At 45.3% G+C, this 12,865-nt stretch overlaps 1 protein-coding gene across 1 annotated transcript in view; it reads left to right on the forward strand.

The window, feature by feature from the left end:
• hpse2 (heparanase 2) overlaps window positions 1-12,865 on the forward strand; it is a 375,037-nt gene that overhangs the window by 246,165 nt on the left and 116,007 nt on the right. The window lies entirely within an intron of this gene.

The raw sequence follows: 12,865 nt of genomic DNA on the forward strand, positions 1-12,865 counted from the left end.
ATCCCCGGGAATGTATCACAGGATCTTCCATAACAAGTCAGCACCCACCACTTTACCAGCGTGTAACGCAGGGAGATACAAATGCACTCAATCTTGATTAGTCACTGGGTATTTAGAAAATAGGTCGATATATCACATGCGATATATCACCATATCACATGCAAATGCCTTGCTGAAGCAGAAAAGCCAAATTCACACCCGAGCTTTTGATTAATTTCGGAAGTAACAAAACATTACAGAAGCCATCAGATGTTGAAAAGTCTGAATAGAGTGGATGTGGAGTGGATGTTTCCTATAGTGGGGGAGTCTAGGACCAGAGGACACAGATAAAGTGGATGTGGAGAGGATGTTTCCTATAGTGGGGGAGTCTAGGACCAGAGGACACAGATAGAGTGGATGTGGAGAGGATGTTTCCTATAGTGGGGGAGTCTAGGACCAGAGGACACAGATAGAGTGGATGTGGAGAGGATGTTTCCTATAGTGGGAGAGTCCAGGACCAGAGGACACAGATAGAGTGGACATGGAGAGGATGTTTCCTATAGTGGGGGAGTCTAGGACCAGAGGACACAGATAAAGTGGATGTGGAGAGGATGTTTCCTATAGTGGGGGAGTCTAGGACCAGAGGACACAGATAGAGTGGATGTGGAGAGGATGTTTCCTATAGTGGGGGAGTCTAGGACCAGAGGACACAGATAGAGCAGATGCGCAGAGGACGTTTCCTGTAGTGGGGGAGTCTAGGACCAGAGGGCACAACCTCAGGATTGAGGGATATCCATTTAGAACAGCAATAAGGAGGAATTTCTTTCGTCAGAGGGTAGAGAATCAATAGAATTCATTGCCACTGACAACTGTGCAGGCCATGACATTGGATATTTAAGGTGGAGGTTGAAAGGTTCTTGATTAATCAGGGCATCAGAGGTTACAGGAAGAAGGCAAGAGAATGGGGTTGAGAGGGATAATAAATCAGCCATGATGAAATGACAGAACAGACTCGATGGGCTGAATGGTCTGATTCTGCTCCTAGATCTTATAGTCTTAAGTATTAAATAGTTACAATGAAAAGGTCATAAAAAATCAAGTGTGTGCGACTGACACTAGCTAGGACCTGTTCGGCAGCAGTCTCCTGTCCCAATTAAGTGGCATAGTGTCCCAAATAAATGCAGGGAATCTCAGCAATGTGTGTATATTGTGGCCTCTGATGGTTGGGGTCAACCATGCATGTTGCAATAGGTGTAATACACAAGCCTGGGCAGTACGTAAAGGAGAGCAAGCTGTTGCCCTCCCTCTCCACGCAGCTGAGCAATCCAAAGGAACGTCTGAAACCGATACAATTTGGCACCAAGCAGGAGTTACTAATCAGTGCTGAGCTCAATGTAGGGATGTGTTAGGGTCTCCAGCTCTGGATTTTTCCTCAGAGTTTACTCACGAATGGCTGAGGCTGCGAGACAGCTGAGGTTTGAGATCAGAGTTTCCTTTCTCCACGGCTGATGAGCCCCATCTGCCCAAAGCGACTGGCGCCGGTAACCCGTCTTTGCCCCTTCTCTTGTCAGTAGAAGCGTTTCAGCTGGGCTTAGAAGCTAAGCCCCACGTGAAGGCCAGGACCTGGACTTGGTTGTCAGAGGGTATGCGAGATGCACACCATTGGTAGCATTTCAGAGGTTGTGAGAGCTTGTCACCCCTCAGAACAAACCCATGCGGTCACAGAGAGAATGTACAAGCTCCTCACGGACAGCAGCCGAACTGATCCCGGATTGGCACTGCAATTTCATTATGCTAACCGCTACGCTATTGTGCATCCCCCGTATTGTGCATTGTGTTATTATTTTCATTGTACCACCTGAATGCTATGAAATGATCTGTATGGACAGCCTGCAAAGCGAGATTTCCACTGTACCTCAGAACATGTGACTGTACATGTGACCAAGTTACCAATTTAACATTTCAAATGCAAGAATTGCCACCCATCATCAGGACCGATCAAGACATCAGTGTCCTGAGGAAGGGATTCAGCCTAAATGTTAACCGTTTATTCCCTCTGAGAATGCTGCCTGACCTGCTGAGATCCTCCAGCATTTTGAGTGTGTTGCAATCAATCAATCTTTCACTGATACAAACACTCTGAAGCTGGTGACTGTGGGATGTTTTTGAGTGAGATGGCTGTCCTCATTCCTCAAGATTGTTACCTACCCCCAGATGCCCCGAATGTATCTGTGTTTACCACCAATCCTGGCAACAGGTTCCATGCTCTCTCCACTCACCCTCTGTGTAAAGAACTTAACTCTGACATCCCCCCTGTACTTCCCTCCAATCACCTTAAAATTATGCCCTTTCATATTAACCATTTCTGTCCTGGGAGAAAGGTGCTGGCTGTCCACTCAATCTCTGCCTTTTATCATCTTGTACACCTCTACCAAGCCACCCCTCTCATCCTCCTTCACTCCAAAGGGAAAAGCCCCAGCTCACTCAACCTATCCTCATAAAACACACATCTAGTCCAGGCAGCATCTCCTCTGCACCCTCTCCGAAGCTTTCACATGTGGTGACCAGAACTGAACATAATATTGCAAATGTTGCCTAAGCATGGTTTGACAGAGCTGCAACATTACCTCATGGCTCTTGAACTCAATCCATGCTTTATGAAAGCCAACGCATCATAAGCCTTCTTAATCACTCTATCAACTTGCGTGACTATGGCGCATTAACTTTGAACATAGTTGTATATTTTTCAGATGGAGGGAAGTTATAAGGATTTCTGATACTAAGAGTGTGTTCATTTTATTCTTTAACACTGTAAGGTGCTGGATAAGCTGGAGTTGTGTCTTCCTGCTGTGTCATGGCATTTGTAATATTATGTACCTTAGCTGGCCTGGTGAGGTCATTAAACTGGGTTGCGCTCTGCTGGTGGGATTATAGAGTACTACCCTTTTCTGCGTGTAACAGTTTGATAAAATGTCTATCTCTTTTCTTTTCTAGCACAATGTCTTAAACATGTTTTTTTTGCAGAGCCACTTCCCTTTTAACGTTTGAGTGGAGCTCCCTACCTGTACCTCCTTTTATTTATTTTTTCTATCATTCTCTCTCACTTTCCCTCCTCCTCTCCCTTCCTCCCCCCTGAAGTTACTCGCTTTACTTTCATTTGCAACATCCCACAAGCCTCAGCCCAGTTCTCTCCTTTCCAGGAATGAGTTCCCTGAGTACAGATGTGAGGAACCTGTGTTCAAATGCCAGGGAGAGTTCTGGGTCACTCCAACAATCAGATGTCCTTTCCTCTCTCAATTAACCTGGGAGGTTCAGGCCTGCACGTTAAAGCACCAGATCACAGCTCAGAGCCACAGTCCTCCCATGTTGAGAAGGAAGTCAACAGAGTAGGATATCAGAGTGAGCATAGAGTCAACCTTGGCTCAGTATCACCATTCCAGGCTCAAACCCAAAGGTTGTAGGATTGAGTTCCATCCCAGGTACAGAACTAACAAATTTGAGGAGGAATTCCTTTAGCCAGAGGGTGTTGAATCTGTGGAATTTATTGTCACTGATGGCTGTAGGGGCCAAGTCACTGGGTATATTTAAAGTGGAGGTTGAGAGGCCGATCACAAACAAGAGAAAATCTGCAGATGCTGGAAATCCAAAGGAACATGCACAAAATTCTGGAGGAACTCAGTAGGCCAGGCAGCAGCTGAGGAAAAATGCACAGTGGATGTTTCGGACTGAAAATCTTTGCGTGTTGCTTGGATTTCCAGCATCTGCAGATTTTCTCTTGTTTGTGACACCTTATATTCTGTCTGGGTAGCCTCCAAACTGATGGCATGAACATCAATTTCTTGAACTTCCAGTAATGCCCCCCTCTTCACCATTCCCCATCCCCCTTTCTCTCTCTTATCTTATCTTCCTGCCTGTCCATCGCCTCCCTCTAGTGCTCCTCCTCCTCCTTTTCTCTTTCTTCCATGGCCTTCTGTCCTCTCTGTCAGATTCCCCCTTCTCCAGCCCTGCATCTCTTTCACCAATCAACTTCCCAGCTCCATACTTCACCCTTCCACCCTCCAACTCCCGGTTTCACCTATCACCTTCTCCAAGAGAGCTCTCTGTGATGTTCACTCTCAAGAACTTCAATCTGGAGCAGTTTTCCACTGCTTCACTGTTTGGAAGTAGTGGGACTCATTCATACCTTCTTGATATCCTGAAATCAGTGATAATTTCTTTGGTTCATTTTGATGTTGAATGAACGGTTACACTTATTGCACCATTCAGACAGTTTCTGCGCCTCCTCTCTGTACGCTGTTCCATTGTTATTTGTAATTAATCCAATCACTGTGGTGTTTGATGATGGAGGAATTAACTGCAGTGGTCTGCAGTGGTCTGCAGTGGTCTGCAGTGGTCTGTTTAATAGTTCTCCTCAAATAGAACCACTAAGAGTTCAATCATTTTGCAGAATCTCCATTCTGTTTATGTAGACTTCAGTGCATAGCTTGTTTTCCTACATTGCACCCTTCGTAGAAAGGATGTGTTGGCATTGAAGAGGATCCAGAGGAGGTTTACAAGAATGATCCCAGGAATGAAAGAGTTAGCATGTGCGGACCGTTTGATGGCTCTAGATCTGTACTCACTAGAGTTTGGAAGAATGAAGTGTATGTGGGGGTGGGTGGGGAATCTCTTTGAACTCTATCAAATATTGAAAGGCCGAGACAGAATGGATGCAGAGAGAATGTTCCCAATAGTGGGAGAGTCTAGAACTGGTGGCCACGGGTTGTTCCCAGAATAGAAGGACAACACTTAAGAACGGAGATGAGGAGAAATTTCTTTACCTAGAGGGTGGTGAATATGTGGAATACATTGCCAGAGATGGCTGTGGAGGCCAAGTTGTTGGATATATTTAAAGGGGAGGCTGATAGGTTCTTGGTTAGAAAGGGTGTCAAAGGTTACAGGGAGAAGGCAGGAAAATGGGATTGAGAGGGATAGTAAGTCAACAAGAATGGAATGGAGGAGAAGACTTGATGGGCTGATTGGCCAAATTCTGCTCCTATGTCTTATGGTTTATTGTCTTATAATCTTATAAAGGCAGCATTTTGGGATCAAATGTGCTATATAAATGCAGATCTTAAGGTAATCAGGTATCTTGGTAAAGAGGTTATTAATGCCTGCCCAGTTTGTGTTCTAATTACATAGGGAGCCAAGATTTGCTTTTAGTGCCAGCTTTACCTACCTCCAGGATAGCAGTGTCAATATACTAGGGCTGAAGTGCTTTGGAAAGGTAATTGATAAGAAATTTTCACCACGTCAAGTCCCGTTGCTTCCTATGGGACAGTCATGATATTTGTTTCAAACCTCACCCAGAGGGAATACTTGTTTAAAGCTGTGAGGCATTGGGAAGGATGCTGGCATAGTCTACTGAGAGGACCATCAATCATACTTGTTTTTCATTTAATTTTAACGTGTTTCATTTATTAACGTGTAGCAAAATTTCTTATTGGGTTCCAACGGAATCTTATTTGCATTTTAATGCAAGACGACAAATTACTGCCAATGCAGTAATTATATGCAGTGGTACTTTGCACGCACACAGATGCAGATTGTATGAGAAACATATCAGTTTGGATCAGGAGAAGACTATGTGGTCCCTTGAGCCTGCCCATCTTTCAGTAATATTGATACTGGTGTGATCTTGGCCCGCACAACACTTTTCTACTTGTTCCCCTTGACCTAACAGTGAAAGCAAACCCTTCTGGCTTGGAATTATTTGATGGTCTCCATAACTCCAAAGTAGAAAATTCCAAAGCTTTACAGTCTTCTGAGAGAAGAGAATCCCCATTACCTCCATCGTGTTCAACAGCTTATGTCCCATCGTAGATTCTCCACATGGGGAATTGTCCTTTCTGCACCCACACAGTAAAAACCCCTTTGAGATCTTAATTAGAGTCATAGAAACAAAATGGAAACAGGCTCTTCGACTCATCGTCCGTGCCCAACGGGACTCCTATCTAAGCTAGATGCATCTCCCCACCTTTGCCCCATATTCCTCTGAATCTTTCCCATCCACATACATGTACAAGTTTTTTTTTAAATGACTCAACAATTTCCTCTGGCAGCTTGCTCCATAAATGGAAGATTATCAGGGTAAAAAAAAGTTGTCCTCAGGTTCCTATTAAATCATTCCTCCGCCACCTTAAAGCTATGCTCTCTAGTCTTGATTCCTCAGTTCTAGGAAATAGATTGCCCATTCACCCTTTTTATGCTCCTCATCTTATACCCCTCTAGAAGATCACCCCTCGTTCTCCTACGCTCCAGTGGACAAAGTCCCAAACGGCTCAGCTTCTCCCCACAATGCAGTCCCTTGAGTCCCAGCACCAACTTCATAAATTTCCTCCATACGTTTCTATCTTAATAGCATCTTTCCTACAGCAGGGAGGCCAAAACTGAACACAATATCCAACGGAACATCCAAGCTTCTTTAATGAACATCTTGACTGATGAAGCCCAGCGTGCCAAAAGCCTTCGTCGCCACTCTGTCTGCTGTGACACAGCTTTCATTGTATCTGCGTTGCTAGATCCCTCTGTTTAAGATGTTCCAAGAAGATCACCTATCATCCCTCAAAGCTCTAATGAACATCGTCCCACATCAGAAGGCTTTCTTAGGTTGCAATTGCACATCGATAGGATGCAGAGCTGGGCTGAGAAGTGGGAAGTGGAGTTCAATCCGCTTTCAAATTTCTGATGGCTGGAGACATATAAAAAGTATTCAAATAGAATTAATGTAAACAAACATAAAGTAAAATAATTCAACAACAAATTCCCAAAGTATGTCAGTGATAGTTAAGAGAGGGATTGGAGATCAGCTTTATCCGTAACATGCCCATCGAAGCATACACCTTTTGTGTCAAATCAAATCCGCGTGGATTGTGCTGGGCGGTTGCGTGAGTGTCGTCACACTTCTGTCACCAGCACAGAACGCCTATGACTTGCCGACCCAATCCCGCACAGCTGTGGGAGGAAACCAGATCATCCGGAGGAAAGCTGCACAGGGAGAACGTGCCAACTCCGTACAGACGACGGCGGGAATCGAACCCCGAGCTCACAGCCGCCGCTGTGACATGTTGTGCTAGCTGCTACGTCACCATGCCATCCCCAATAAACCTGATTCTGTGTCGGATCACCCGTGGTTTGTTTTACCAGGATGGTGATTAAGGTAATGAGTTTCCATCCATGTATCAGCTGGGGACCAGTTACATCCAAGGGCTCCTCCTGTGCCACAGAACTCCCTCATGAAGACCGAAGCAGAGCAGAGGATTGGGGTCCAACCACTGGTCTGCCCCGGACTTGCACTGCTGCCAAGTGCAAGTGTGGAAGCAACTGTCGTGCAGAGTTACTGGGTGGACCCTCAGCTCGATTCGGCACTCTGAGAGGTTGAAGGAGGTGCAGGAAAGACTTACCAGGAACCAGGAAACAGCTTGGGGGCTTTCCCCAGAGAGAAGGAGAAGTTTTGAGGGTTGTCCTGAGGACAGAGAAAGGGTGGGAGGATAGAGAAAAGGATAAGAGGATGTGTCATAAAATAATAAATCCAGCAGGAATTTGGGTCTTGTCATCGGATAGAGTGGAGTTTAATGCTTAGTATTCAGTGATGGCCGGCTGGTGGCGTACTGGCATCAGCGCTGTACTTCGAGGCGAGAGGTCCTGAGTTCGAATCCAGCCAGCTCCCGTTAAGAACTGGTGATCTCTTTAAAAAAAACTCACCCAGCAGAAGGCAATGGCAAACCATTGCTGTAACTTGCCTAGTACGTGATTTTCCAATATGTCAGAGCAGCGTGGAGGGAAATCGTCCGCTACCTGGAAATAATTCCAGATGCGACCTACCTACCTACTCAGCGACGGACAGGTCGAGGGGTTAATACTGACGGTCAAGGATGGAGAGTCGGTGAGAAGTCGAAGCCCATTGGCTAATCTCTGCAAGTCTGCTGGGGAAGCTGAAAGTCCAATGTCAGCCAATCAGAGTCCAAGTCCACTGGAGGACGGGCCTGTCCTGGGTATGTGAGTGGGAACTTGTTTTATTGATTCTTGTGTTCTGTGTTGTTCTGCCGAGCATTGCAGGCATGCTATGTTGGCACTAGAGTGTGTGGTGACCCTTGCGGGCTGCCCCCAGCACACCCTTAGGTGTTAACGCCAATGATGCATCTCATGACGCGTTTCGATAAATAAATCTGAGTCTTGCATCTTGAATCAGAATCGGGTTAAATATCACCGGGTAAAAAATTTCACAATGTATGCTGGTGATAGTAAATCTGATTCTGATTCTGAATGTTACATAGACTTCATGGTCCAGAGAATAGTGGGGAATGTGGAATAATGAGGCAAGAAAGAAAGGTATGTTCATGGAATTAGATGGAGAGGGGTGGGGAGAATGAAACACAGCATAAACTGGAAGTCCTGTCTCTTTGCTGTAAGTACAGTGTGTTGCTATTGAGTATTGGAACCACATCCAGATCCTCGATAAGAAACTTTGCCACAACATCTTCCTTTGGTGGGACAGCTCATGCGCTGTAGCCATCAAAGAGGCAAAATGAAGGGCGGAATTGCATTGATACATTGTCATCGGGCGTGTCTCGGAAATGTCTGGTTGTCTATCGTGCAGCAAATCACTCTAATAAAGTAACACACAAGATGCTGGAGGAACTCCGCGAGTAAGGCAGGACTGAGGGGAGATTTGATAGAGGTATACAAAGTTATGAGGGGTAGAGATGGGGTAAATGCAAGCAGGCTTTTCTCCTGCTGAGGTTGAGTGGGACTATGACCAGAGGACACGGGTTAAGGGGGAAGGGTGAAAAGTTGAAGGGGAACATGAGGGGAAACTTCTTCAGTCAGAGGGTCATGAGAGTGTGCGATGAGCTGCCAGCAATGGTGGTGCATGCAAGTTCGATCTCTATACTTAAGCAAAGTTTGGATAGGTATGTGGATGGGAGGGGTATGGAGGGCTATGGTCCTGGTGCAGGCTGATAGGAGTAGGCAGTTTAAGTGGTTTCAGCATGGACGAGATGGGCTGAAGGGCCTATTTCTGTGCTGTACCTTTCTCTTGAGGGAAAAGGACAGTTGGTGTTTCTGGTCAAGACCCTTCATCTGGTTTACAGATCCTCGATAAGATCAATGCTGCACAACAGCAGGGGTAAATAATAGTCTAGGTGTCTTTCAGACTCTGCACAGAAAACAATCCATACCCTAAGGGATAGTCCTGATGAATGGTCTTGGCTCGAAACTGTGACTATTTATTCCCCTCCATAGATGCTGCCTGACTTGCTGAGTTCCTCCAGCAGTTTGTGTGTGTTCCTTGCCCTGAGGGATTCTTTAATTTCTTGCAGACCTTTGTTAAATTCAAACTGTGAATGTTTACTTTTCTCCCCAGTCTACTTGCTATAAGCCTTTGGAAAATTCAGAAAAATTCTTGGAAGGCAAAATCTGGCGCATGAAACTCGTGAAGCTTCCAGAAGTGTCCCTGGATGATTTGAGTACATCAGATTTGCCAAGCCAACAATTTCCTACAGTAATGAGCTTGCTACTAGGCGTCTTGAATGTGCCCTGAACTTCAAAGTAAATTTATAGTCTAAGTATGTAAATGTCACCCTATACCACCTTGAGATTCATTTTCTTGCAGCATTCACAGCATAACAAAGACATACAATAGAATCAATGAAAAAACACACATAACAAAGACTGACAAGCAATCAATGTGAACCAGAAGACAAACTGCAAATACAAAAATATAATTTTAAATAATACTGAGAACAGGAGTTATAGAGTCCTTGAAGGTTGTGAAATCAGTTCGGTGTCGAGCTGAGCGAAGGGAGTGAACTGAAACAAGGGAAAGTTAGGGTTCAGCTGCTTAGAGCTGGGGAGCCACCCTGGGAAAGAGACCGTGTTGGAAAAGCAGTTCTAACATTGAACCGAGTTCCCTCTTCCAGTGCTTGTTTTGAATGGGAAGGGTGAACATACAACCAGCGGCCACATTGTATGGTATCTCCTGTATCTGATAAAGTGGCCGCTGAGTGTATGTTCACTGTCTTCTGCTGCTGCAGCCCATCTACTTCGAGGTTCGACGTGTCGTGCGTTCAGGGAAGCTCTCTGGCACAACACTGTTGTAATGCGTAAAAACACAAAATGCTGGCAGAACTCAGCAGGCCAGACAGCATCTATGGGAGGAGGTAGTGACGACGCTTCGGGCCAAAACCCTTCATCAGGTTTTTCCCCCACCTCCTGAGGTGAAGGGTTTCGGCTCGAAACGTCGTCACTACCTCCTCCCATAGATGCTGTCTGGCCTGCCGAGTTCTGCCAGCATTTTTTATTTTTATTTATTTCCAGCATCTGCAGGTTTACTCGTGTTACTGTTGTAATGCGTGTTTGTTTGAGTTACTGTCGCCTTCCTGTCAGCTTGAACCAGTCTGGCCATTCTCCTCTGACCTCTCTCATTAACGAGGCGTTTTCACCCACAGAACTGCCGCTCACTGGATGGTGTTTCACTTCTGTGCTCCATTATCTGTAAACTCCAGAGGCTGGTATGCGTGAGAATCCTCCGGAGATCAGCCGTGTCTGAGGTGCTCAGATCAACTGCCTGGCACCAACAATCATTCCATGATCAAAGTCAATTAGATCACATTCCTTTCCCATTTCGATGTTTGGTTTGAACAAGGGGCAGCATGGTAGCGTAGTGGTTAGCACAACTCTTTACAGTACAGGTGACCCGAGTTCTATTCCCACCGCTGCCCGTAAGGGGATTGTACGTTCTCCCCGTGACCATGTGGGTTTCCTTCAGCTGCTCCGGTTGGTGGCTTATTTGATCATTGTAAGCTGTCCCGTGATTAGGATAGCGTTAAATCGGGGGAGGGATTGCTGGGCGGCGAGGCCCAGAATAAACAAACAAATAAATAAAGAACAACCAAACCTCTTGACCATGTCTGCGTGCTTTTACGCATTGAGTTGCTGCCAGATGATTGGCTGATTAGGTATTTGCATTAACGAGCTGGTGTACCTAATAAAATGGCCACTGAGTTACACTGACTCACAGCCAGGGCAAGCTTTCCCAGGGTGGCAACATCCTCCTCGCTGTACTGACACCTCTGATGTGGAGGCAAACAGAGCAATCGCTTTGAACTTACATAGGCTTCTCAGACGAGTTGGATAAGTGACCGGGTTATTCTGTTTCGAGGTGTCGGTTGAGAAATGACTGCTGTGCAGGGGAATAACACAACTAATGCCACGAGCTCTTATTTATCCAACTGATTGTGTGACTAAATTAACTTTGCAGCTCATTAATAACACTTATCAAATATTCTAAAAACATTCCCAGAGAACCACAGATTACTTGTCACAGATCTGTTGCATATTTTTGGCCAAAAATATACCTTATTTAAAATATTTGTAATGATATAATAGAAGGCTTTCACCATAGCAACCATATCATTACGTCCCCTTATCATATTGGACGACTATTTTAATGCCACTTTCCATTCTCGTTCTGAGGCGTTAGTCCATGGACTAACTGCTGTGCTTAGGCCAAAATCAGGTTGGAGGAGCAACACCCTATCCACCGACTCACTTCCCTTGCCCCTCACCTGGCCTTACATATCACCTGCCAGCCTGTACTCCTTCCTCTCCTCCCACCTTCTGTTTTCTGGCTCCCTCCCCACCCCAATTCCAGCCCTGTTGAAGGGCCTCAGCTCAAAATGCTGACTGTTTATTCCCCCCTATAGATGCTGCCTGACCTGCTGAGTTCCTCAGGCATTTTGTGTGTGTTGGTCTGGATTTCCAGCATCTAGAAACAGAAAACCTACAGCACGATACAGGCCCTTCGGCCCATGATGCTGTGACAAACATGTCCTTACTTTAGAAATTACCTAGGGTTACCCATAGCCCTCTATTTTTCTAAGCTCCATGTACCCATCCAGGAGTCTCTTAAAATACCCTATCGTATCCGCCTCCACCACCGTCACCGGCAGCCCATTCCACGCAGTCACCACACTCTGCGTAAAAAACTTACCCCTGACATCTCCTCTGTACCTACTTCCAAGCACCTTAAAACTGTGCCCTCTCGTGATAGCCATTCCAGCCCTGGGAAAAGGCCTCTGACTATCCACACAATCATCTGCAGAATCTCCTGTGTTTATGATTTTTCTTGTCATACTTACATTTTGTCAATATGGCCACAGATTCTTTAAGACGGACACTTAACTAAGCAATGCATAGACTGATGCAGTCTTAATTTGTACAAATGGGATTCATGGGGATGGGTTGAAGGGTCAGTATTTGCATCGTGGACAGAAGGGCCTGTTTTTTGTGCTGCACAGCTCTGCGACTCTATGATGGAGCAGATGTGAAGTGTTAAGGAGCTTACTCCTGACCTGACTTCTTAAGAGCTACTTAACTTCAGAGTGTTTTCAAGCCCCACCGCCATATTTCTGGTTTACAACATAAAGGTTCTGAAGAAGGGACGGTACTCTGAGATGTTAGCTCTGCTTCTCTCTCCATGGGTGTCAACTGATCTCCCAAGCATCTGTATCACCATTGGTTTTTATTTTTGACTCTGGAGAGTAGACAATTTTATGTGCCAAACTGATCAACCATTCTAGTTAGCTCCCCTGCCCCCTCTATCTATTAACCCTGTCACTGCACCGTAAACAATTTAAACCACTTTTTATAATGTTGTTTACACCGTAAACACATGCTGGTATTTATGTATTTATGCAGATTTTACTCCATATCCATACTTATAACTTTATTTAATGTATTTGCTATTCTTTATAATTTTTAAATGTTGCTGTTTTCTGTTGCGTGACCAATGCACCACAGCACGTTCCTATTATATCTGTGGTGAATAAAGCTGATACTTGGACGA

Source organism: Hemitrygon akajei, chromosome 23 (genome assembly GCF_048418815.1).
Source record: "Hemitrygon akajei chromosome 23, sHemAka1.3, whole genome shotgun sequence".
NCBI lineage: Eukaryota > Metazoa > Chordata > Chondrichthyes > Myliobatiformes > Dasyatidae > Hemitrygon > Hemitrygon akajei.